The 25,609-nt window shown below is 45.8% G+C and overlaps 1 long non-coding RNA gene across 1 annotated transcript in view; it reads left to right on the top strand.

Moving 5' to 3' along the window:
• The first annotated feature begins 9,323 nt into the window (after window positions 1-9,323).
• Window positions 9,324-25,609, top strand: part of LOC120507928 — a 48,382-nt gene continuing 32,096 nt past the window's right edge. Inside the window, exons 1-7 of the long non-coding RNA XR_005628875.1 lie at window positions 9,324-10,043; window positions 11,271-11,402; window positions 12,238-12,394; window positions 13,959-14,009; window positions 14,141-14,181; window positions 15,129-15,282; window positions 25,114-25,343. This is a non-coding gene — a long non-coding RNA (uncharacterized LOC120507928). The remainder of the gene's footprint in view (window positions 10,044-11,270; window positions 11,403-12,237; window positions 12,395-13,958; window positions 14,010-14,140; window positions 14,182-15,128; window positions 15,283-25,113; window positions 25,344-25,609) is intronic.

The following is a 25,609-nucleotide window of genomic DNA, read 5'->3' as shown; positions in this document are numbered from 1 at the left end:
GGAATGAATGCTTCCCTTGTCTTTAATGCTCAGCCAGAGTTGGGTTGGTGTTTAGAAGAGCTATTTGGGATTAATCCTGGGAACTGGAGTGTCCCCTGGAGACTCCAAATGAGATTGGGATGTGCAAAGCCTGTTCCACAAGTAAATAAACTGCCCAGGCATCAAAAATAAGAGGTATCCTTAGTGAAACATACTGAGAGTAAGGGAAAAACACTGCCTGTCTTTGAATCCCTGCAACATAAGGGTTGAATTAGATTAATGGGTTGGAAATAGTATTAAAGATTTAGTGCTGCAAAATACAGTGAGGCGAACTCCTCTCCACCTGAGCAGGCTGGTGTGAATTGTGCACTCATTTTTTGAAAGGAAAAGTATTCAGTATTTTGTAACTCCCTTTGAAATTTTCTCCCGGCTCATCCTTGCTGACAGCACCACAAATCAAACCAAGATTTTTCCTGGTAATCCAACCCCATTTGGTTAAAGGAGCAACTCGGGGAGGTTCATAACTCATCCTCCAGACAATGAGCACCAGATGGGTTTTGACCAAAAACGTAGGCTGGGCCATGGGATGGAGTCCTGATTAACCAGGCCATGGAATTTGTGTTTTTCATTACCTATACAAGAGGATTAATGTTAAATCCAGAGATGTTTGCTTTACTTCAGGGCTGGGCTGATGCAGTTCTGGTTGAACAGTATTTCCCTGTAAATCCCAGCCTAGGACTGATGAGATAACCTCATTTTTGCCCCGCCAGTGATTTCTGTCAAAGGGAATTTTCATGGCTCCTGCATGCTCTGCAATTCCAAAGTGCCCATTTGAATTTACTTTGTGCTTTCCTTCCTCCATTCTTGCTGCTGCAAAAATATCTCCTGTGCTGGAAGCATTTGGGAAGATTTTCCAGAGCAGAGCTTCAAGGTAAGCAGAGAGGGGAATTCAGGCTGTTGGTCATTGTGAGACTGCCTGGAGCATCCCATTAATGGCAATAGTTGTTTGATATCTTACTTGTTGGTGCTACAAAATGCCTCTCTCTGTTATTTGGAGCCTGATGATATTTAAGATCCTTTCCAACTTAAATCCATGCTATGATTCTGTGCGTTCTGTGGTAAAATTTAGGTCCTGGTTGGCCTAGAGAGCAAAACAGCAAAATACTCAAAATTTAGGGCTGAACCTAACCCATCCTTTGGGTCAGCTTGCCATCCTTTGACACTGTCTCTGGTTTTGTCTCCTCCTGCTTGAGCCCTGGGCTTTGTCCTCTGCTTGTCCACCAGAAATTGGTATTATCACAAGTGAGAGCAACGTGGCAAACAGAGCTGTGCCCGCTTCCTGCACACCAGGTATGGAAAACAGCTGAGGGAAGGCTTGGGGAAACACACAAGCAGGAGAAATATTAATTATTTTTTTCCCAGCTGGAGTGGGATCCAGATTCTGCTTTAGCTGAGAAGGCATAAAGACTGGCAGGTGAAAGGAAAGGAAAGGAAAGGAAAGGAAAGGAAAGGAAAGGAAAGGAAAGGAAAGGAAAGGAAAGGAAAGGAAAGGAAAGGAAAGGAAAGGGGAGCTGAGCCGAGCCAGGGTGGCAGATCTGATATTCCCACATTGCTGGGAATCCTTGGGGATCAACAAGCAGCCAGGCCCTCTCTGCTTGCTGCTTTGGGCACAAATATCTTGTTGCTGGTTGTTTTGCCTTCTGCTGGCTGCCCCTCAGCCCGTGCTGAGCTCATCAGAGCCTATGTATAGCACGGGCATACCTTGGGGTGGGTGTCCTTCCAAAAACCCACGGTCATTTATAGGATGCGCCCCCGATGTTTTCAAAGCCATTTTGCAAACGATGGGGTTGACTCTCATTTACACTAAGGACCTACTTTAAGGCACTTAGGAGGCATTTATGCCACTTTAGGGTGTGGGGAGAGCAGCGTAAAGAAGCCTCAGTGTAAACAGAAACCACCCTTCTATCTTGTTGACGGTGGTTAAAATTGGGTTAGGGAGTTAAGTCAACAGACAAGGTCTGCCTTGTGCTGCTCCCTTTGCTCCTCACCCAGGGGAGGGCTGTCCACAGCGTCCCTCAGCCACTGCACAGCCCCTGGCAGGGAGATTCAGTGTCAAAAGGAATACAGGGATATTTATAGTGGGTGAAAAGTCAGGAGGCGCAGGTGGAACTTGAGAGCAGAAAGAAGAAGGGAGAAAAATAAACCCAGAGCTTTGGGGTGTCCTACAAGGGCTGATTCTGTCAGGTTTGGGCTCCTGTGGTTTAGGGGCTGTGGGTGACTGTGACCCCAAGGGGGGGCCTGCCAACACATACAGCTGTCCTGAGGAGTTCTTGACTGACATCTGAAGTTTTTATTTAGTAGCTGCCTCAAGGCTTGTTTCTACACATCTGTCTTTTGCACATGTGGAAGCTGAGAAAATACTACCTATGAACTAAACCCAGGGGCCAGAGGACAAGTTTGTCAAAAACAAATCTCAAAAGCAGCCTAATTTCCCTCTCCACCAGCTGAGCAGGCTTTGTAAGTTTGAAAAAAGAGAGCAAAAAAATCTGTCAATAGAGATTGACTGTAGGAGGTAGGGGTATTCATACCATCTTAACTTGATATGTTACTAATGAAAGTATTATTTATATCAATGCGGGGAGCTCCAAAACTGCATCAGAACCTGTTCTGGAACAAACAGGCTGAACAATCAGGAAGGGAAGAGTACAAGAAATAATAAAAGATGGAGACCAACCAGTAAAGACCAACTCAGCCCAAGTGAATGAAGAGTCAAAACCATCACATTATGGCCAAGGAGATAAAAGCCATATCAGGTGTGAAAGGATCAGCAAGGCAGGTGAGAAACCTTCCAGCTTTGCTTCCTCTGTTCAGGTCTCTGGTGCAGTATGACATTGTCTGGGTTTGTCCTGCTACTGCCTGGAAAATATTCATCCTGCTGTGGGAAGTCCAGGAGGAAAGAAGTGCATGTGCACCATCCTGGGTTTGGACCAGGGTGGTGCACAAGCAAGGACTGTCGTTTTCCCATGGGTGATACAGATAGAGATGACCTGGCAGAAGAAGCCTAGGTAAAGGTGTGCAGAGTCATGGCAGTCATGATAAAAAATAGTCATTGTTCTTTTAAGTCATTGTTGTTTGGGGTTTTTTTGTTGGTTTTTGGGGGGAATTTTTTAGGTCTTTTGGCAGACAGCTGAATTGTGAGGTACAGCTTCAGATGGACCCGTGGCTGTTGTGTCTGAGATAAAATAGTGGGGACACCCCTTCAGAAATGCTGGCAAGGAAGGGGTCACTTAATGCCACAGTCATATTTTCTGGAAAAATCCCTTTGCCCAGGATTCTTCTCATGGGAAGCTGAGAAGCCTCAGAGAAAAGGAGACCAATTTTATCTCATTTGCTTCTCCTGTTTTGCTGCTTTGGAATGTGTTTGGAGATCGTTTACCCACAAGTGATTGTTCCATTGGTTTCATGTGAGTTGTTTTGACTCATTGGCCCATCAGGGTCAAGGTGTGTCGAGGCTCTGGAAAGAATCACGAGTTTCATTATTATCTTTTTAGCATTCTCTAAGTATCCTTTCTGTATTCTTCAGTATTCTTCAGTATAGTTTAGTTTAGAATTATTTAATATAATATAGTGTCATAAAATGATAAATTAGCCTTCCGAGAACATGGAGTCAGATTCATCATTCCTTCCTTCGTCTGGGAATCCTGCAAATACAATAATTTAGGGCATCCCCTGGGGGTGTCACTGAGCCAGGACTGGGCACTGGCTGCTGCAGAGCAGCACAGGCACAGAAAGCATCTCCTCCCCGTGCCAGGCGTGCAGCACCATCTGAGCTTTGGGTGGGGAGAGGGAGACCATGGAAATTTTCTCATCTGCAGAGTCATGAAACCATCCCAGGCGTCTGAGGGCAGCTGGCCAGCTCAGCAGGCTGTGTGTGCCTTTCCAAAGACACCATGGAAGTCAAGCTGTCCCAAAACCTTGCAGCAAAACAGATGCAGGCAGCTGAGCAGCCCAGTGCTGGACAATGCTCTCCTTGGGAACAGCTTCATTATCAGCAAACAATGATCTCTGCAAATCCAAAGCACTAAATGGGGATTTTTTTGGACACCGGCCATTCCAACGAGAGCCATAAAATTATGAAAACACCCAAATTTTCATGAGCTCCAAAGTTTCGCGTCTAGACCAAGAAAAGGACTTTGGGAGCCAACTCTAGCTGATGTTATGGACAGCTCTGGATGCAGTTCCAGAAAATGCTTGTGATGCACTTTTAAGGAGAGTTACTGGAAAAGTGGTCAAGCCCTGTCCCCTTGGCTGTGGGCACGGTGTGGCACAACAGGGGGGCTTGGAGTGGAGGGTCCCCCCTCCCTGAGCATCCTGCGCTGACGCAGGAGAGAGTTGTGTGAAGTCTCTGCTCTTCTCTTATATAATCCATGACTTCAGATAAGATTAATGCCAAGTACCCAAAAAAGGGATTGAGCACTCTCAGCCTCTTCCCGTAATCTGAGCACAGCCTTCGGCTGGGATGGTTTTGCCAGTAAAATCAAGGTTTTTCCTTTGCCCTGGGATCCAGGTTTAAAATTAGCTGTGTCCCAGCAGGGCCATCCCTGCCAGCCTCAGTGCTGACCCATCCCAGGGTCAGGGCCCCAAAAGAGCCCAGCAGCCCAGTTTAAACAGTGACCAGAAAAGTTTGTTCAGGGAGGGCTCCCTGGACACGAACAACAGGAGCCTCCGTTAGCTCCTGCATCAAGACAACACTCCAACTTTATAAAAATACCTCCTAAAGCAAATATCAGTGAGTCACAGATACTAAATATTAATAATTCACACACTGGGAGCAGAAATATCAGCAGGACCTGTAAGGCAGGTTTTTTTAATGTGCAATATTACAGAATTGGGTATGTGTTCCTCTATGTTTTTCTTTTTCTTCTTTTTTTTTTGTGTGTGCCAGCTTTTCCCATTTGAGACACAGCCTTGGAGCTGCTCCGAGGCCTTGGCCCAGTGAAATTGGTTGGAGTCTCAGTCCCACGAGGGGAGCAATTTCCCTGGAAGGGAGCCAAGCAGCACTCCTCATCCAAGGGTCAACAGTGGGGCATTCCCAGGGAGTTGGAGGGTCTGACTCCATAATTGCAAATTACAGATAAATGAGGGGTGTTTTTTTGATTGACTGACCTTTAGGAAAGAAGAAACCAACCCCAAGCCAACCACATTATGTAAAATTTATGCAACAACCCAAACCCCCAAAACATTTCTGTCTCATTAAAGATCAAAAAGGAGTGAAAGCCAATCCTCATTTTTTGTAGTGAGGCAGTTTTAAGTAAAAAGTGGTTTTGTTGATCGAAATATATTTTTAAAAAATTAAAAATACACTGTTTTAAAAAGTGAAATTGCAGTTATTTCAGTAATTTCTTTTCATGTTTGAAAGTGTGGCTTCTTAAAAGCTTGTTGGAGTTGAAAAGCATTAATGAAAAATTTTAATTAATATTATTGTTTGTTTGGCTTTTTTTTCCTTATTTTCCCATGGTGTTTCACTGGCTTTTGCTGGCTCATGTGGAGACTGAGACGCTGTCTGGATGAAGAGAGGAGCAATTTTTTTGTTGAAATTGAGAAGAAGTGTCAGCTGAAGAAAACTAAGAAGTTCTGGGCAGAGCTGTAAAGGAGAAAGGCTTTTCTGGAGTGGAATGGAATGGAATGGAATGGAATGGAATGGAATGGAATGGAATGGAATGGAGTGGAGTGGATGGAGTGGAGTGGAATGGAGCTAAAGGAGGAGTGAAGAGCAAGGTACCATGATAAGGACTCAAACTGGAGCCTAACACCTTTTTGTTTTGGTGAAACCTGAGGGAAGCTTTGCTGTGCACTTTGAATGAAAGCCAGTCCCCAAAATCCAGGGGATGAGTGGAAGTCAGGAGGGGAGGTGATCTGAATGCTTTGAACCCCCTCAAACTTATTTTCCTTTTCTTCCCCAATAGGAAATAGTTTCATTCTGCAGTTATGACAGACCCAGTTTCATCATCAGTAATTCCACGATGCCATGTCCTGGCTCTGCAGCCCGTCCTGCCAAGCCTGCTGCCACTTAGGGGGTCCCAAATTGCTTCTTGCTTCCAGTTCCTCAGCTCCTTTAACCAAACCCCTGTTTTGGAAGGACTCTGTGAGAGCTTTTAGCTCTGAACAATCAATTCATTAATTAGCACACGAATTAATTAGCTTGAAAGGTAAGAGCTTTTTGGTCCGACGTGGCCGTGCAGGTGGAGTTCTTTTTCAGGAATGGATGCTCCTCTTCACATCTGCCTTTCGGGTAGATCCAATGGAAGGGGAAAGGGAAAACTGTGGCTGTAGGGACAGTGCTTCCTACGGAGCTGTGAGGCCAGCAAGGACACATGGAGCCAGGTCTCCTTTCCTTTTAACCTGAGGGTCTCAGGGGTGTGGGACATGAGTGCATGTCCTGCAGATCTTCTCCAGACAGATTCTCACATGGTGCTGAAATTGTCCAGAAACGCTGAGGACACATTTCTCCCTTCCCCTGAAAGCACCTGGAAGGGTTTAACTACAGGCTCTGCCTTCTTCCAGGAAAGCCATTTTCTGTGGGATGCTTTCCTGGATGGATGCTCTGCCTTCTTCCAGCTAAACGCAACACAAATGAAATTTTCTCACTAGGAAAAGACAGCCACGAGCAGCCTGGCTCTTCCTGAGCTAACATTTGGGTTTTCTGGAAATTATGGGCAGCGTTCCAGCTCGGTGGCTGGGCAGACAACACATCCCTTGTCCCTTCCTCTCCATATCAATGGCTTCCCAGAGGACTTTCCTCAGGGAAAACGAATGGAACAGCTCACTCAGCTGGTCAAACAGCATGGGCAGCCTGGAAAACTGCCAGGATGACAAGCCTGGATGAAAGCCCAACTCCTGCTGTCACAGCACCATTGGGTTTGTGCTTGGTCACTGACAAGTGGATGTTCCCTTGCAGCTGCTCCATTTGTAGGCCCAGTTTAACCAGCCCTGTGCTGAGGTGAGATTTGTGTCCTCATAAACTGCATCCCACCCATGGGAGCATCTCTGGATCGGTGGATGAGCAAGGGAGTCATTCCCAGAGCTGGGAGTGTGCAAAGCAGAGGGAAATCCTCTATCCCACCACAGCTCTGCCCTACCAGCCCTCTGGGCACGGTGGTTTTGGCAGATGTGAGTTTCTCATCAAAGCCATACTTTAAACTGAGCTCTCCTGTATCTTCTCATTATCTTCTGTGATCTCTGTCTTTAATTAAAGTGAGATCTGAGACCCCTGGGACTTGCATACCCACCCCTCTTTATGTTTCCCCTCCCTTCCCTGGTGGCAGAGAGGGGCAGGCAAGGCTGTGCTGGGCACAGGGGACAGTGGTGGCAGCAGCTGTGGGCACAGACTGAGCTCGTGCTGGTGGTGTGGAAGGTTTTTCCTGGGAAAGGAAGGAGACAAGAGAATTATTGGGAGAGGAAGCAAAAATGAACCACAGACTCATTTTTAACGAGTGTACTGAGAATTACTGTAGATTTCAACATCTGTCTTGACTGGACAGGAAGAGAGTATTGCAAAGAGTGCAAGAATACAGACCCCCTTTGAAAAGAAAGGCTCAGAAAACCCTGTCAGGACCTCATTTATGGATCTCATAAACCAGGGCCTGAGCTGGTCATTGCAGACCTGCTCCCAGTTCTGCACAAATCAGAAGTTCCAAACCAGCCATGCAGGACAACGTAGATTTTCTGGAGTGGTGGCACCTTTGAGAGGGTGTCTTTAGAGGTGAATGATTTCCAGCATGGCAGAAGCAGGGCAGGAGATTTCATCAGCCCAAGGTTCTGGCTGTCCATGGCCGTGCTGTCCCCTCTGGCACTGGGGAGGTATGGCAATGCCTGCTGTGGGACAGGGCTTGTAACGCTGGCTCACCAATTTTCCAATGAAAAGCCACGAGTGCTCCTCCTGATTTGTTACAGGATATTGCACAGAAATTAAAAAATAGACAAATGTGTCACAGGAAGCCCAAAGGCTGGAAGCAGAGCTGCGTGGTTCCTCCTCTGGAAGATGCAGTGTGGATTTTTGAGTGGAGATGCACGGCTTGGTCACAGCCACTCACTGAAACTGAAACTGCCCCGCTGCTCCTTCCCTCCCTGGCTTCAGTGAGCTCTGCCCCACGGCTGCTGTGGAGCAGTGTCTGGGAGTGCCACATTTGGGTGAAGTGTCTCACAGAGGATGCCCTGGGGAACAGCAGAGCCCATGATCACCCTCGTTAAACCTCATTAGTGCCAAATGAGTCAGTGGATGGAGTCACACCTTCTGCTGCAGCCTCATCCTGCCCTGCCACTCCAGGTTTTGGTGTCTGAACCTGTTTTATGGCAGCAGCAGGATTTGCAGGGCAGGAAAGGCGGTTCCCATCCCAGATCCAGAACCAAGGCGTTGTGGGGCGAGGCCTGTGATGCACAGCAGAAGGGAGAAGGACATTTCCAAGTAAGTCTGGGCTCTGGGGAACAGGATATGACAGAGATGGTGCTGATGGGGTGATCTTTAGTCACTCTTCTGCCTCACACCAGCTGGGGCAGTGGTCCACACTCATTATTGTGACAGGTCTTGGCATTAGTACTATAGGGACATGGAAATAGATTTATCAGTATTGGGTGGCTTCTAACAAGACAGGAGGGAACAAAATGAACCTTCATGAAGAGGGACCATGTTTTCATAAAATGTAGATTAGAAAGGAAAGAAAAGCTCAAGGGAACATAACAGAGCTACTGCAGTCCTTGCCTGTGTCTAGAGCAGACATGAAAGCCTTCATGGTGTGCCAGGAGGTGAAATCAGCCACCAAGAAATGCCTGTCAGCAGGACAGTGTTGCTCCAGGTCAGTGAGTTATGGATTCTGGACAGGAGGGCTGGGAAGAAGAGAGGCTGTGGAACATCTTTCCAGTAACGTCAGGGATGTTGTTGCATTGCTTGCAGCCCCCTTTGGCTGATTCAGGATTTCCAGGGCTTGTGCCTCATCACAATAAAAGCAGGAGCTCCTCACATCCTTGTCCACCCAGAGGAACCAACCTTAACCAGGAGCTTTTAGAAAAGAAAGGAGCTGGAGCTGTTTCCTGAGCCACAGGAAATCCAGCCACGTGTTGGAGCTTGCTGGATTTTCCCTCATTGTGCTTTTTGCTCATGTTGGATCCCTGTGCACAGCCTGACTCATGGCTTTGGGAAAGAGAGACATCAGTGTTGCCTGCTCAGAAATCCAACTGCTTTCAATTCACCCAAACCACCATGCTGGGCTCTGCAGGTCCTTCTGTGGATGATTTCCAGCTAAAATTTCCCATCAGTAGTCATCAAAGGATGCAAAAAAAAAAAAACCAGCTCCACATTTCACTTTGCTGCTCTTGCACTCTGCTTTACCCCTGTCTTGTCCTCTTTGGCACAATGTCCACTTGCATCAATCTGAGGTCTATTTTTGGAATGAACATGAGATTCCTGGGACCTCTCCAAAAACTTAACTCGGGCCACTCTTTTGATCATGGAGCAGATAAGTATATTTCTGTGCTTGCCTTTATGAATTATTTGCCCTGAGAAAGCAACTGGGATTTTGTTCATGGCCATGAGAGCTTGCAGAATTTCTTTGGGTGGCCTGCAACAGGGATGCCCAGGATGTCTGAAGGGTTTTGGTGCCTGCTTTAGCAATATTGGTCTGAGGTGTGGCCATTTTCTGATCAAACCTTTTTTTGGTGGGGAACTTGAACTTGTGACATCTGAATTTCGTGGCATTTTAAGTTGGGAGTTGACTTTTCCTAGGGAAAGTTTTAGTGCTCTTGTGGGAAAATGAGAGCATGGCCAATCTAAATACTAAATAAAGTCACATATTGCTTGAAACAGTTTTTCTGTGCTCAGTGAAGTGGCCAGTTACTCTGTGTTGCTCTCTTGCTCTACAGAAAACTCCACCCTGCCCTGCAGTTGTGTCATCCTGAGCTCTGACATTACATGGTCTGGATTTGGACAGCAGGAACCAAAGGTCTTGGATTGTGTCCGTACTTCTGATTTCAGAAGGATGCCCTTACAGACACAATTTCTCTGCCTTGTGGTAAATCTTTTAATCTCTTTTGATGCCTCAGAGAATCTGGTCCCAGGTATCTGGGAAATGCAATTTGTAATCCTGCTTCAACTCCTTGGCCAAATGAATGAGACTCTTGAGGGAAGTTTCACCCCAGAAATTCATTTTTCCTTAAAGAAAGAAACTGGTATCCAGTGCTGGGCTTGCAGCAGGGGAGCACATGGGTTATCCATGAGGCTGAAACTGTAAATGGCTTTTTCAGGGTGTGAATGGGATGCTCAGTTTTTCAGGCACAATAAAACCTCATTAGGAGGGGTTGTAAATTGGCACCACCTCACTGGACCTGCTTCACACCTTGGCTGCGGCCTCCAAAGCCCCACACTGGTGATACCAACAGATGGGGGAAGTCAAACATGCTCAATCCACCCCAAAATTCAGGGGCAGCTGGCCTGGAGACAGCCCCAGCCCTGCCTGAGCTTCAGAGCAGCTCTTGGAGGGGCTGGCAGGTCCCAGCTCTGAATTGTGACATTGCTCAGGGTGGTTTCCTGTTCCAGCTGGAAGGACTGCATGGATTTGGGCAGGGCTGCCCTCTCCCAGGGAATCACATGGGTCTGGAAACAGAAATAAACTTCCCATGGCATTTCTCTGACGTGCCTGCCTGCTGCTCTGAGCGCATGGTGTGTGCAGAGGCCAGCGCCAGCCAGTGCATCCCTCCTCCCTCACGGCCATTCCTGGGCCCCTGCTTGCTTTACAAAGCACAAAAACCTGATCAAATGCCTGGATGGAGCACAGGGCAAGCCCAGCTGTTGTACAGATGTGAAAGGACAGAGAGCCTTTTGGTTGTCTTTTTAAAACAAAGCAGCTCCTCCACTTCTTCACCCTCTCAAGCACTGTCACAGCCTATCCCCCCCAGGGGACAGAACAAATGTCCTCCCCAAACTTCAGGAAAGGACAGAGAGCCTTTTGGTTGTCTTTTTAAAACAAAGCAGCTCCTCCACTTCAGCCTCTCAAGCACTGTCACAGCCTGTCCCCCCCAGGGGACAGAACAAATGTCCTTCCCAAACTTCAGTGCTGGAAACCCATCTGCCAGAGATGTGTTTGAGGCCCTGCACATGGAATTATTTTTCATATTCTCTGTGGGTAAAATGATGTGAGTAAAGCAATTATGGCAAGCATCACAGCTGTCAATAAAATGAGGGACAATGTTTAATAAGAGCAGTTTAATGGTGAACCTGACTTGGATGTTGTTTTCTCAAGCTGGATTTCTGTGGAGAGGTTGTCAAAGAAGTTCAAGGATTTCTTACATGCATTGTCCATTGGATGAACTCAACTCTTCTCTTGGCCTTCAGATCTCTTCACTTTTCCTGATGTGCCCAACTGGAATTGCAGGTAAATTGCACAATTTCTTCAGCTGTTCTGATGGAAATTTGGTACCTGTCTCATGTTTTTTGTGCACTTATAGCTGAAACACATTGTCCTTTGTCCTTTTTTCCCATTTAAAGGCTTTTTGGAAACATGGTCTATTTTCTCCGCTGTTCTGCTCTCCACGTTGTGATACACGGGAAGACATTAAACAACAAAACAGCAAAGAGGATATGTTTTGTATTATTTTGTTTATAAGAACACTCTGGACTGGTAAATAGCTACACCCTTCATAATGTTTTCAATTTTCCCTTTGAAATAAGAAACAAGTAATGCTTTCAACAAGCAGCTCTTCTTGGTCAAGGATTTTTCTCATTTTAGAGTACACACATAATTTGAAAATCAAAATGTTTCCAGAAAACATGTTTGGGCACGTGTTTTTTTTTTTTGTTGTTGTTGTTTTGTTGTTGTTCTTGTTTTGTTGGTGTTTTTTTTTTAAATTTTATTTTATTTAGAGCCATGTGAAATCCAAGCTGTGACTATAAAGGCATGACTGTTCATGATGCTGAGCAGAATATCTTTCAGTGTGGGAACTTACAAGGGATCTGTAAAAAGACACAGCAACCCCATAAAGTCATTGCAGGAGAGACTTTCCTTGATTTATTTCTTATTAATTCTGCAGGAAGTGTCTTGTGTCACAAACCAACAGCTGGAGCTGTGTAGGGAAGGGTTGCACCTTCAGACACAAGTCAGTGGCTTGGATTATTCCTTGGAAAGAAGTGGCCAGGCCATGGCATTTCAGTTCTCCTGCTTTGCAGCTCCCAACAGTATAGAATGATCACAAAAATCTCTTTTTTCCCAGGCCGTGGTTTTTCTCTGGAGATTTCCTGAGGGTGTGCCAGATACTTGGTCCCTTTTCCCAAGCTGGGCAGAGATTTGGGATTCTCCTTGACTTCACCATGAAAGAGCTTGAAAAACTGGGTCCCAAAGTGAAATGGCTCAGACCCAGCTTATTCTAGGTTGGTCTTATGTCCTCACAAAGGATTTTTGGCCTTGCTGAGGCTGGGATAGTTTTCTCTAAATGTGCTGTGCTGTTCTGGACTTCCAGAGTGTTTTTGCAATCCAGTTTAAGGTCACCTTGAGAGTGTGGCAGAGCTGATTTCTGGGCTCAAGCCTTGCTGCTGATCTCGAGCTTTTGGCTGATTGCACAAAACATTTTATAGATGAAGCCTGAATAAACCCTTCAATTAAGGTCATAGTAAATAAGATTCTAAGGTTAAAGCACTTTATGGCAAGCAGACTTTTAGGAACTGGTTGTATTAAGAGGAATGATTTGATTAGAGAATGAGAAACAGGACTGGGGAGACAGGAACCTGACCTCAGCAATAAAATGCACAGAGTTGCCTTTTTTCCTCCTTCTTGGAATCTGGTGTACAAAGGTACAATTAAACAACATGGCCAACATTTCAGCAGGCCAACTCAAACCATTTGTGCTTTTCCTGACTCTAGGCATCTGCACAGGGTTTTGCTTTGCTTTGCTTTAAAATTCTGGGCCAAATCTGCTTCCTAGCACTGTGTTGGTTTCTCTGGGTCTGGAGTGAAGGCACTTGAGACAGTAGTTCACATTGGGACTCAGGTGTTTATTATTTATCAGTGAAACAGTCTCACAACCATGAGTTCTGCAGCCTTTCATTAGCAAGGCACAAAATGCCTAACAATCTCTTGGTACAAGGTCTTTTAAGACTGAACTATCCAATTGAGAAAGGACACCTAGATTATTTTCCCTTTAACCCAATAACTGATCCCAAAGAGCTGCAATGAGGACTTTCCTGTCTACTTACAAAATGCCACCCAAACCCATGGAGAAGAACCCCAGGACAACAAACACCCTGTGCCCTCCATCCTGCTTCCATCCACAACATCCTAAAAATCCCAAAACCTAAATTTCTCACCAAGTGACACACCTACACTGCTCTCCATAATCTATTTCACACTTTTGTGGATTCTGGTCTACTTTCTGGGAAACTTTCTCCATGAATGAGGGTCAGAGTCAGTGCTGCCCTGGGGGTCAGGGCACCCCAGGGCAGACAGAGAAATATTCCCAGTGCTCTGGGTTTCCACAGCACTGCAAGGTGGGAGCTGGGCTGGGACCCTCGGGGGGCTGGAGGTGCCCTGGGGCTGGACTGACCACGCTGAGCTCAGGGCTCTTGTCCAGACTCAGCCTCTGGACACCCCCAAGCAGCACGAGCTGAATTGAAGGACTTCTGCAGGCAGGAGGTAATTTGCAAGAGCAGCCAGGGCAGATAGTCTGGGTCACATTGCTGGAGCCAGCTCAAGTTGGAATTGCAGGGGGAAGAGGGTGGAACACAGGAGCAGCCTCACCACCCCAGTGCCAACCTTCATTGCTTTTGCAGTGTTTGAGTTGTTGTTTCCTTAGGAAACCAGGCTGAGCTCCCAGCAGATCATTTTCAACCTGTCTGAGCTAGAAAGAAAAGACTTTGTCCCAAAAGTGGATATTTCCTGTACCACTGGACATGCTGAGTGATGTTTGCATTCTTCTTATTCTTCTTTATCTTTCTGCAGGAGGAATCCTGGCCAGGAGCAGAGCCTGGACACTTGGATGCTGCTGCTGAGGTGAGAATGGGATGGCCTCTGGATTGCTCCTGAGCCAAGAGGGCTGGGCCAGGAAGGGATGGACACAGGGAGGATGAACCAGCATCTGTGCCTGCTAGCCTTTAACCAAGTTTGGGTGTTCTGCTCTACAGGATGAGTGGGATTGTCCCAGTTCACCTGGTGGGGCTGCAAGGTGAGACCCCCTGAGCTAGAAAATATTTCCATTTACTTCACTCAACCCCTTCATCCAAGTATTGAAGACCTGCACTGGAGGTAACACAAGCTGAAGAGACTTGGACAAAATTTAAACATGTGCTTTTTCTTGGGCAAACACTGAGTAATGATTGCACTGGCTCAGGGGAAATGCCCTGGTCTGAGGGCAGCACTTCTCAGCTCCAAATCAGCTCGTGTTTGTGCAAGTTTGATGCAGTTTTGCAAAGTTTATTTTCTCAAATGAGAAAGAAATAGCTAAAAATATTATGATTTTTACAAAAAGCGAAATTGTAATTGGCCAAGTTAAATGACAATCTCCACTTGGCTGGGAGCAGGGGTGATGCAATTAGCTGATTTTTATTAAGAAATGAGCAGAAAGGTGTGAATTTGATACATAACCCATTTCTGGCCAAAAACATCATGGCATGGAGAGCAGAAAAGATAAACAGCTACATGCTTTAGCAAAAATGACCAGTGTCTATAGTCAGATAATGCTCAAATATAAGACTTCAGAAATGAAATCATAGACTAAAATAAATCTCCCTAATTTATTTTCCTTCTCTTTTCTGCCAGTTTCAAGTTTCCTTCAAATTCCTTCTCCCATTTGTTGAATTTTTCTGTGGCAGAAATCTGGCCTGTCTGCTCTTTTGCAAACCAGAGCAAAAGGAATGCTTTCAAATATCCCAGACAGATCATTTTCTCTTTGCTGTTCTCTTGATGATGTTAGAAAACACAAACTGCTTTTGTGAGACCTCTGCTACTGTGACCATGTGGAAGGAACCATGGTACTCTCCAGGAGATTACATATAAAATTCAGAATGAGTAAAAATTTTAAAAAATACAATCTGCTGATACTTTGAGAAAACACAGTGTCTCTATGTAAATCTCTGGGTTTGGGTTTTGGGGTTTGTTTTCATTTTTCCCCAGGGGATCCATGAGGCGCCTCATGAGAAGCACGAGGTCTTTGCTGAGCATCTGGGCTGCCTCTGCATCCTTGGAGAACAACAAACATCCCTGGGGACCCCACAAATCTTCAGTTCATGGCTGAGAGACTGGAAAAGGACCTCAGCCTTTAATTGAGGTGAGGAAATTCTGTATTATGGGAGGAACAAGGAGGCCAGCCCAGTTTAAACTGGTGCTGAGGGCAGCCACCCCTGAGGTTCTGGTGTTGGGCTTGGCTGTGTGAGCAGCACCAAGGGACACAGAGGGTTTGGAGGGATCCCACAAATCCCTCCAGGTCCTGTCATCCCCTCTGAAAAGAGGGGTTTGATATCTCCAGGTGTCAACATTGCTGCTCTTTCTCACTCTCCAAATCCAGGAGCTGTCCTGCCTGTATTAGGGAAGTGTGGTTTCATTCCGTGTCTTTATGCCCATTTTTCATGCCCTGGTGGACAAATCATCATGTGTGGCTGCCCCAGCTGGGCTCCACCTCTCCCCAGAGCTGTGTTTTCCATGGGAGCACATCTGTTCTGGCTTCTCCACCTCTTTCTGAAGGTATATCAACAAACTCCCCCTGGCTCTGACCTCCCAGCAGGCCAGCAGTGCAGCACTCACCTCTTCCACTAATTAGCCTTGCATCATTAGCTCAATTTAGTGGCAGCTTTGCCCTTTTTCTCACTTTCATTGGTGGAGAAATGTCTGCAAAATATTTGGGTTACCTGTGGCAAAGTGTGAAATGTCACTCAGATGGAGCCCAAGCTGCTTCGGATGCCTTTGAAATGCAGTTCCTTGTGTAAAAACCAGAGTTGTCTGAGGTCACATCACCAGAGGTGACCCTGAGAGTCATCTTACACTGAGACAGCTTCTTGTTTTTGTTGTAGGGTTTCTTTTGGTGTCCCTGGGGCTGTTTCTGGTGGCACTGCACTGCGAGCAGAGGTGCTGGGGGCAGAGCTGCCTCTGGTGTCTCTGGTGGGGCTGCAGAGCTCTGCTGACACAGGAACTTGCTTGAAAGCCTATTTCCCACTTGTTCTCAGCTGAGCAGAGCAAACACACACAAACCATCATTCTCCTGAAGGTGAGAGCTGATCCATGCACCACAGGCTGTGAGAAGTGAGAATAAACTCATTGTCCTGAATGCTTCTCTGTCTTCAGCCTGGAGAACTGATATCATTTATTTCCCATATCACTGCTTGACCAAACCATGCCCTGCTCTAGATTTTATCATTTCCTCACACAATAATAACCAAATCTTTTCAATTAGAGGACATTCCTCTACCAGTGCAGCTGACATCCTGTTTTGCCTTCCGTGCAGCAGCTGCACATGGAGTTTGAAACTTTGGGAATTTTTCCTACAATCTCCAGTGTAGTTTTCTAGCTGCAGCCCCTGTCAGCTGTTCCAGCACCTCCCACCTGGATGGTGGGATGGATTGCTCCAGGAAACATTGCATGGTTCCACGTCACAGAGTAAAACCTTGATTATTTGCATCCTAATTAGGACAGCAGAGCTCGGAATGTGCCCCAGGTTTGCCTGGCACTGCAGGAGTGCAGGTGCTGCAGGAATTTTGCTTCCACAAAGCTCAAGCAGAGCAGGAGACAGAAAAAATGAGTGGCTTTGGGTGAGATTTGTGCCCTGCACAAAGGATCCATTGGAGGCTGTTGAGGTCACTGGTGGGGCTTTGGGGGGATTTCAGCTCGTGCCTCTGTGATTTATTTTTCTGCTTTTCAGTTACTGAGGGTGAAAAAGCCCCCCTAATGCCACTGTGCTGCTCAGGGGCAGTAGCAGGATGTGCTGCAGGGCAGCAGGAGAAGGAACAGTGGGCAGCTGTTGAAGTAAATGGTGCTTCGTCTTCCCCTTTTTCTTTTAATTAACTCCTAAGTCAAATGAAACCCATATTTTAACAAAAAAAATCTGCTTGTGAAGTATAGTTTGGTGCTGCTTGGTGCGTTTGGACCTCGTGTTCTGCATAGCAGCAGCCTTGCATGTCTATGGGAGAAAAACCCAAAGTGTGACTCCCTGCTCCTGCTGCTCCCAGGGGCTCAGGTATCAGTTTTATGGGCTTGGTGCAAAAACTGCTCTGAAAACAGAGTCCCTGTGGCAGAATCAACCACATTTGTGTGCCAAATTGAAGTTTTCCCAGGGTTTCTGTGACTAAGATGTGTAGTTAATATATATTTGCTGCATGTGTTTAATTTATTTTTTATATATATATATATATTTTCTGCTGCCTTCAGGGTGTTTCCTGCCAAGGAGGGAAAAAGAAATCCTAACAAATAACAAGTTCATGGAGTGCTTAAATCTGGATATGTTCAAGGTATTTGTTGCAAATAAAGCCAAAGGCCTCATGTGCTCCTTGGAGCATTCCTGGAGAGCTGCTGGCTGCCTTTGCCTTGATAATGATCTTTATGTGTTTAGCTGTGAACACACATTTCTCATCTCCTGTCGCTGCTTTTCTAGGTTAGACAAAAAATTCTTGTTCAGGCACTGTTTTCCAAACTTTTTTTTCCCCCAGCTGTTCCTTTCTGCTTCCCTTTGAATTTACTCCCATCACCTTTCCCATTTTCACATCCCCTCCAGCCCCAGCTCCCAGCCCCTCACTCACAGTTTGTCCCCCCTTTCTACATACCATCCTCTTCTCTTCTTTGTGTAACTTGATGATTTTCATTTCAGCAGTTTTCCAGGAATATCTGGAATTTAACCCTGTCCTGTAAACCCCTTCTTGGTGCAGCACCAGCTCTGCCCTTTGCAAGTTCTCTCCTTGTTCCTTTGTAAACACCCCAGACCAGACTCGTGGCTCTGCCCAAAGACCTGACTCTGATAAGGCAGAGCAGGATGTTTTAATTAGTTCCAGGCTCACATTAAAGGGTTTTTTCACCACCACACCCACCCCAGTTACTGCTCTGAACACCAAGCACAGACACAATCAGATTCCCAGGATTTAAATCTCCAAAATTTTGTCTCTGCTCCAGGCCTGCTGGTGCCCTGCTAGGGGCATTATCCAACTCCTAGCTAAGGAATGCTGGATTTTTTCACCCCTCTTGATAAAAACAATGTTTTCAGTCCAGCCCTTTTGCCCTCACAATGCTGATTCTGTGCTTCTCCCCTTGTCCCTTTTCCCACAAAAAACCCTCTGTCTTTGCTATGCTCAACACAGAGTGTTCCCTCTTATCATGGGAATAAGCTCTCAGAAAAAATTGACAAATATGAATTCTACTCAGTTTGGGCTAGAAATTTCTTGAATAAGGCACAAAATGAAAGAACTCACAATTTATGTTTCCCTTTCTTAATTATGGTTTATTATATAGATGTGATTACACTCCACAGAGCAAGTGAATCCCTTTGCTTTTGTCAGGGACAGGCAGATGAGAAACCTCAGCAAAACAGGAAGAAATGACAAGATAAATAAACCCCTCCATGGGTTTATTGGGTTATCAGCCCTGGGGCACGAGGAGTGCATGAGATGGTATTTTTAAAGCAGCAGCATCCAAAGGTCACTGAAAGTGTCAGGCCTGAGATACAGGTTGGTGATTTCTTGAATTCAGGTGCCTGATCAGAGGATTTATTGACAGCCAAATATTGGGTTATCCTCGTGGATTATGGAGGGTTTGGTGGGGAGTTTGTTCTTGTTATGCTGAATTTATTGTGCAATTTTCCTTGGTGATTCAGCACCCTGCTGCTGGTCTGGGAGCTTTTATGCAGAGAAAAGTTATGGGCATGGATTGTAAAGGCTTTGACTTGTATTTTCTGGGGTAGAAATCTCTAGCTGGGCAAGAATTGCTAAAATGGGATCTGCACTTGAGGTGCTGCACAGTTAAACAGGATCAGAGCTCACGTAGAGACGTTCAGCTGCAGACTTCAGAGTCAAGCCCTGGATGAAGAGAATTAATTTTCTAGTCCACATATGTATCAGTTAGAGAAGTTATCCTCTTTATTCTACTTCAGTGAGGCTTGTGTTGCCTCTTAACATGGGAAAAAGCTCTCAGAAATATTTGACATATACAAATTCTACTCAGTTTGGGCTAGAAATTTCTTGAATAAGTCACAAAACGAAAGAACTACCAATTTATGCTTCCCTTTCTTAATTATGGTTTATTATATAAATGTGATTACATTTCACAGCAACGGAACACAGCGTACCAAACATCCAGGGGAAAAAATGAGATTGGAAAGAAAACAGGCTTCATCCTTGAGTTGAATTTGGACCTTTTACCTTTTAAATAAAACCATCTGTATTTATATTTTAAAAGTTCGTCAGGGCCAGATGTTGACAAACCCTACTATTTCCTAATCAGTAACCTGGAGGGTGACCCCTTTGTGCAGCCAGGCATGTCCTGAGCCTTCCTATACAAAATAGGAAGAAGAAGCCAGAGATGGAAATTATTTGCCAAAAGTCTTTAGGAAAAAGAAAGAAAAATGAAGGGATGTATACTACTGGGATTGGAGCCTTGGGAAAAACAATCACTCATCCTTGCTGCAATCAGGTATACTCAGACAGAATAAAAATGGGATGGAATGCTATTCTGTAGATTAAGAAACTCTTCTCATCAAACTGAAATAGTTTTTTCCTTGAATCCAAGCACAAAATTTAGGTTGGAACTTGGGCTTTCCTTAAGCCTGGAGTGTGTTTGGATCCTTGGCTTAGATCATGCCTACATCCTGATTCTGTTTTAATTTAAGGCAGAAAGAGGAAAATATGTTTTTAGTGCCAGTTAACCAATACATATTAATTATCTCTAATGAAAATAAGCATAAAGAGAAAGAAGGAAAACCAACAGAGGCTCTCACTAAATTCAGCAATTTTAATTTTAATTGAATCCCAAGCTAAACCCAAATCACCTCTGGGCTGTTGCTTTTACCTGGAGGAGCTGGGTGCCCACACAGCAGGTTTGAGTCAGCTTAGGAGCAGTAATTCTCCACAGTCCATTCTCCAAGCCAGGAGCTCATTTCTGTGGGACGTTGAGGAGGCTCTGCTGTTGTGTGAGGGGCTGGCCCATGAGAGGCTCACAAAGGTGTCCAGTTTGGGACCTGTGACTCCAAACCTCCCTAAAGCTGTGGGTTCCTGAGGCTGGATGTGGTGTGGGGATTAGCCACAGCTTCCTGTGCTTGGGTGATCCTCCCTGAGCACCTTTGATCTGACCCACTCCATCCCTCTCCTGCTCCTGGACCCCGTTCACCTCTATTTCAGCCCAGGTTAGCTCATGGGGCTTGACCAAACTGAAATGAAAACTTTTTTATTTTTTATTTTCACTGCAGACATAACATCAGGAACCCTTGTTCAAACAAAATCCTCTTGGAGTGACTGCAATTAAAGCAAGAAAAGATGTGGACCTGGTCTTTATTTTTGATCTCTTGCCTCTACAGTGATTCAGGTTGGCTTGGATAATGAAAATAAATCCCTCCTCCTCTTGCCATAAATCAGCGTATTCTGGCTTCTGTCCCCAGGAAGAGCCTGTCTGTTCCACTGCCAGGGTTATTCCCAGTTCTTTGTCCCAGTTCTGGGACTGGATTATCTTCAGGGACAGGCTGAGCCTCGTGGTCCTTCTTGCAGCTGTCAGGAGACTGAGGAGAGCTTGGTGAGGTCTTGATGAGTCATCTCCTTCCTGTCTCCTCTGCAAGCAAACTGTCCTCCCCACCAGCTGAGCTGCACAAGGGTTTCTGTCCTGGACTTTTGGCATTTTTGACCTAAATTTATTGAAATGTGGGATGGATGGGACGTGTGGAAGGGAAGGTGGGGCGGGTGATGTCCTTTGGTGCAGAAACTCCACCCCAATTCCCCCTCTGGTTCCCTCTCCCTTTTCCAATCCTTCTCCTTGTCCATGTTCCCTTTCCCTCAGCCTCCATCCCTTCCCAGCACCCCGTGTCTGCTTTTAAGATTTTATCCATCTCAAAGACCTTCTTTTAACAGGCCATATTTTCCTCTGGGAACTCAGTGTCAGGACACCAAGGATTCCAAATTTCTATCAAAATGATGTGTGTTAAAATATGCAAATTTGGGGTTTTGCTGTTGCCAAAAATTGGAAGCCAGGTGTAGAAGTCTTCAGGTTCTTTCTCTCTGAGAAGGATGTTTTTCCTTTGGCTTTTTTTATTTTTCCCCTGTTGGATGTCATCTGTCTGAAGGCTTTAGAAAGAATCCACAGGAGTTGCACAATTCCAGCAATTGGTGCAATAAATTAAATAAAGAAGGTGTGTGGTTTTGATAGGGAGAAAACAAGTATGAGTATAACAGCCCCACTGGTAAACAGAGGACTTTAGGAGCTCATGCAGAGAAATCCATTAAAAAATAAATTAATCTCTGGACCAGGCTTGGTGTTGCATCAAATATAGTTGAAAAATTTCTCAGTTTTACTCCATTTTTATCAACAAGTTCCCCATTAATGCTATGGTTCAGGAATGCACATAAATGCACATTTCAAAACAGTTACATTCATGTGAAAAATTATTTGAAGTTCCACCAAAATCACAAAAATTTTGTGATTTTGTGATTGTCCCACCAAATCCAAAAGAGGGTATTTGAGGCTGGAGGGAATCTCTGCTTGAGCAGGGTTTACAAGAGCAGTTTCCTCAGGAGCAATTTAGGTGCTGATTTTATTTAATAATTTTTTTCCTGAATTGTGACTTCAGTTTTTCTATTGTGTTTCTGAGGTTAATGGGACACCAGGGAAATTGTGTTTTGTTGCTTTAATTTTGAGTGGCCAGGTCTGTGTCTAATGCAGTCACAGTTCTGGTGATTTTCAGGCTTTCTGCCTTATTTTGAGATGACAGCAACCCTGACATTGCAAAAATATTGGAGAGTGAATCACCATGAAAAGAGTCAGTATGACAAAAACAGCATATTCCTGACTTCTGGATATTTTGAGTCCATCAACAAAGGCTTTATTTCAAATTTCAGTTAATTCTGTGCCCCTAGGAACTGTGGCCAGTGCTGAAGCTTCTAAGGAACCTGCAGAACTGATGATGCTGTGCCCATGCAGGAGTCAGCTCAGAGAGGAGCCCCTCAGCTGTGTTCAAATGCTGGAACAAAGCTGTGAAATCCCCTTTTTTTGGAGATTTTCAAAGCTTGGCTGGATGAGGTTGTGAATAACCTGATGAAATTCCTTCTCATGGAAGGAGGTTGGGTCTGGAGCATCTCCTTCCAGCCCAAACCATCCTGTGATTCTGTGGATTTAGGAGATTCCATGAGTGTAGAATCCCTGTTTCAGTCAGAGTTGGTCCCACCAGAGCCTCGTTAGATTGCCCTGTGACTCTGGGCCTCTTCCAGCTGGGGCTTGGAGGATCCTGACAGCCACATGGTCTCACACCTCCTCATCAGTCTAAGCTTGCCTAAACCCTGTTTTTTTTCCCAGGATTCCTTTTGTTTTTGGAAGGATCTGCTGGCATTATGCCCTCAGCTCTCTCTGAGAGAAGGCAGGCAGGCAGGCTGGCAGCTGGACAGGGCTGGAGGAGCGGAGCACAAACTCCAGATGATTGTCTGGAGTGGCTCAAAGTGCCACCAGGTGTGAGGCTTGGATGGAGATTTGTGGAGTTTGACTCCTTGCCCAGCCAGAGCTGGACTTCCATCACTCACAGGCCCCGTGTCTGGCCAGACATTGTGCCAGGTCCTGGAAGGGGAATATCCTGACATTTCTGTCAGAGCCACTGAAGGTTTGGCTGCACAGGTCACTTCACTTCTTGCTGGTGATAAACAGCTCCAACTCCTGTGCCTGCAGAGCTGTTTGCTTGGTGCCTGTAGCAGCTCAGATCTACCTGAGGTGATTTTTGCCTTTTGGCAAAGCTGTGCTCCATGAGCTTGGCATGAGCCAGGTTTATTTAAAGTCTTCACTTTTGCTCATTAGAAAAAGCCTGAGGTGGAGAGGGTGTATCTTACTAATGGCCTCAAGGGTATTTATTTGGAGAATTTGGAGATTTATTTGTTTGGGTGTTTATTTATAGGCTGAGATTTAGAGTGTCACTTTGGATTGTTATAAATTGAGCTGTTTTCTCTTTGCCTGGTTATTTATGCTGTGGTGATATTGCAGCAGTAAAACCCACTGCTCTGGCAGGATCAGCCCCTGATCCCACTGGTGCAGGGCTGAGGCCAAAGCTCTTCCATCACAGATGCCCTGTGCCCAGAGCTGTCACTGCAGAATCTCTTCTTTAATCCTCACACCAACAGCACTGACCAGACAGCCCAGGGTGACTCCCAGAAAGGTGGGGGCAAAATAATTCAGATTATTTTATCTGTGCCGAGTCCCAGACTGATCCAGCATCCTCCAGAGAGCAGTGAGATCCCGCCAGAGCTCAGGGACAGCACCCACCCTCTCCCTGAGGGGTGCTGGTGGCCTCCTGCCTGCTGCAGAGCTGCTTCCATCAGGAGAGCAGGGTAGGTAGCAAAATATGTCAGTTTTTAAAGGCCTGGAGAGGCCAGAATGATCCAAACTCAGGCTTGGCAAGGCTCAGCCTTGCAGCACATTCCTTCACCACTGCAACTCCAGGCTGGGCTGCACAGACAGACGAGGCTGGCAAGGCAGCAGGAGCTGGGTTTGTTTACTTTGAGGGGGGAATAAAGATTAATGAACCCACTGTAAACTCAGGGTGGGGGAATTTCAGGAGAGCAAAGAAATGTCCTGAGTTGTGCCAGGGATTAATATCCCAGTTCTTGTAAGAAATACAGTATTGTCTTTCCAGGATAGGCAGGGCTGAATAGTTCCTTCCCTTGTGAAAAGAATAATCTCTCTCAGGCAGCACATCCAGCCAGACTTGGATGGTTTTGCCTCTAGGTACAGGTGTCCTGACTCTGTTCTTGAATCCTCAGGCTGGAAGCAGCCCAGGGCTCAGTGGAGCATCACTCCCAGCAACTCAAACCAGCTGTTGGAGAAATGCTCAGAGAGGAGAGGCAGCGTTCCCTGGGACAACGGCACCGAGGCATTTCCTTGGATTTTGTTCCATTGCTGGAGAGCTCCAGTGTGTGTCCTGTGTTTTGGTTTTTAATGAATTTTCACTTCAGTCTGAGGGGAACAGGTGGACACCTGGCTGGCCCTGATTAGTTAAAGTGAGGGGCAGGGGAACTTTAAAACCAAAAAAAGTGTGGGTGCAGGGGAAGGAAGAGAGGGGTGGTTAGTGCTGAGTGCTCTGCTGGGACAGTGATGGCAGGGGGACAGTGCAGACTTCTCCCTCACTGCTCCTTTTCACCACCACCATCATGTTTTCATATAAATCCTTAGTTTTGTAAAGCCATCTTGCTTTCCGTGATCCTTCCAAAATAATTTTTCTGCTGATCTTCAAGTGGTTGGAACCTTGAGGTGGCTTTTTGTGGGCTCAGAGTTGCAAGGTGCTCCTGGTTCCCTCAGCCATTCAAACCAACCAAAAATGCTTGGGGGAATCTTGGGTGGAATTTGCTTAGGTCTGGACAAATGTGCCATGATTACCCTTAAACTGGTTTTAAGTGCCTCCAGACCAGAATAATCCTGGCTGCAGCACCTCCCCAGGATATGGAGGAGGAATGTATGGACTGTGAGTCAAGAACCCAAAAATGTCCTATTGAATTCTCTATTGTGATTCAGTTACCAAAACCAAGAATTAAAATAGTTTTTGGGCTCTCCACTGGCATGAGGAACGTTACATATTGTTATGTTATTGTTATGTTTTCCACAGGCAAACTGCCAAGCTCGGGCCAGAGTCAGGCTTGATGCCTTTTATTTCCTGCAAAGGGAATCACAAACCTGGGCTTTCCCTCCAAGGCCTGCAATGAGCTCTCCCAAGGAATTCCCCACCCAAAATTGGGATGCCTCCAGCTCTGGAGCATCCAGGAGGATCCACATGGGATGGGGCAGACAAGTGACAGCCCACCCAGTCCTTGGGACACCTCTCTGCAGCCTCATTCATACCCAGCAAAGCCTACTTAGATGTTCACTTAAATAGCTCTTACTTTAAAAGTGTAATTAATTTTTTCTTGCTTTAATAATTTACTTCAGTTTTTCTCTTCTCTTACCTGTGCAGGGAGGGCTGTTCCCATGCAAATGTTCTGCTACACAACCCAACCCTGACCTGCTCAAGTGACCTCAGGAGCTTTGGGTTGAGAGAGAAGGAGGAAAAACGTGACCAAGCTCTGCAATGCCCCTCTGGGAGAAGGGAGCTGCTTAGTCCCCTGCTCTGAATTTTCTGAGCCTCTGTGTCCACCTTTAAGGGTACCAAGAGCATCACCAGCCCCTAAATGAATGGTTTTAAAAGTAATGTATTTTTAAAATCTAACAATGTTAGATTTTTATGTTCTAACTAGTGTTTTTTCCCTGGGGATCTGTTGTTTTCCCTTCTTTCAGGCTTTTGTTTTAAAGTCAAGAAAGATCCTTTGCAAAGGAGTAAAGCCCCGAAATCAAAAGAGCAAATGACAACTGCTTTGTTCCCAGAACCTGGGGCTGCACCCATGTGGGAGAGGTCCCAAATTCCCTGGAAAGCTCACGAGAAGTGGTGCCAGGGGAAGCTTCTTGATCCTCTT

Source organism: Passer montanus, unplaced genomic scaffold (assembly GCF_014805655.1).
Source record: "Passer montanus isolate IOZ18808 unplaced genomic scaffold, ASM1480565v1 scaffold45, whole genome shotgun sequence".
Classification (NCBI taxonomy): domain Eukaryota; kingdom Metazoa; phylum Chordata; class Aves; order Passeriformes; family Passeridae; genus Passer; species Passer montanus.
Note: the sequence above shows the minus strand (reverse complement) of the source record. Positions and strands in the feature narration are given on the sequence as shown.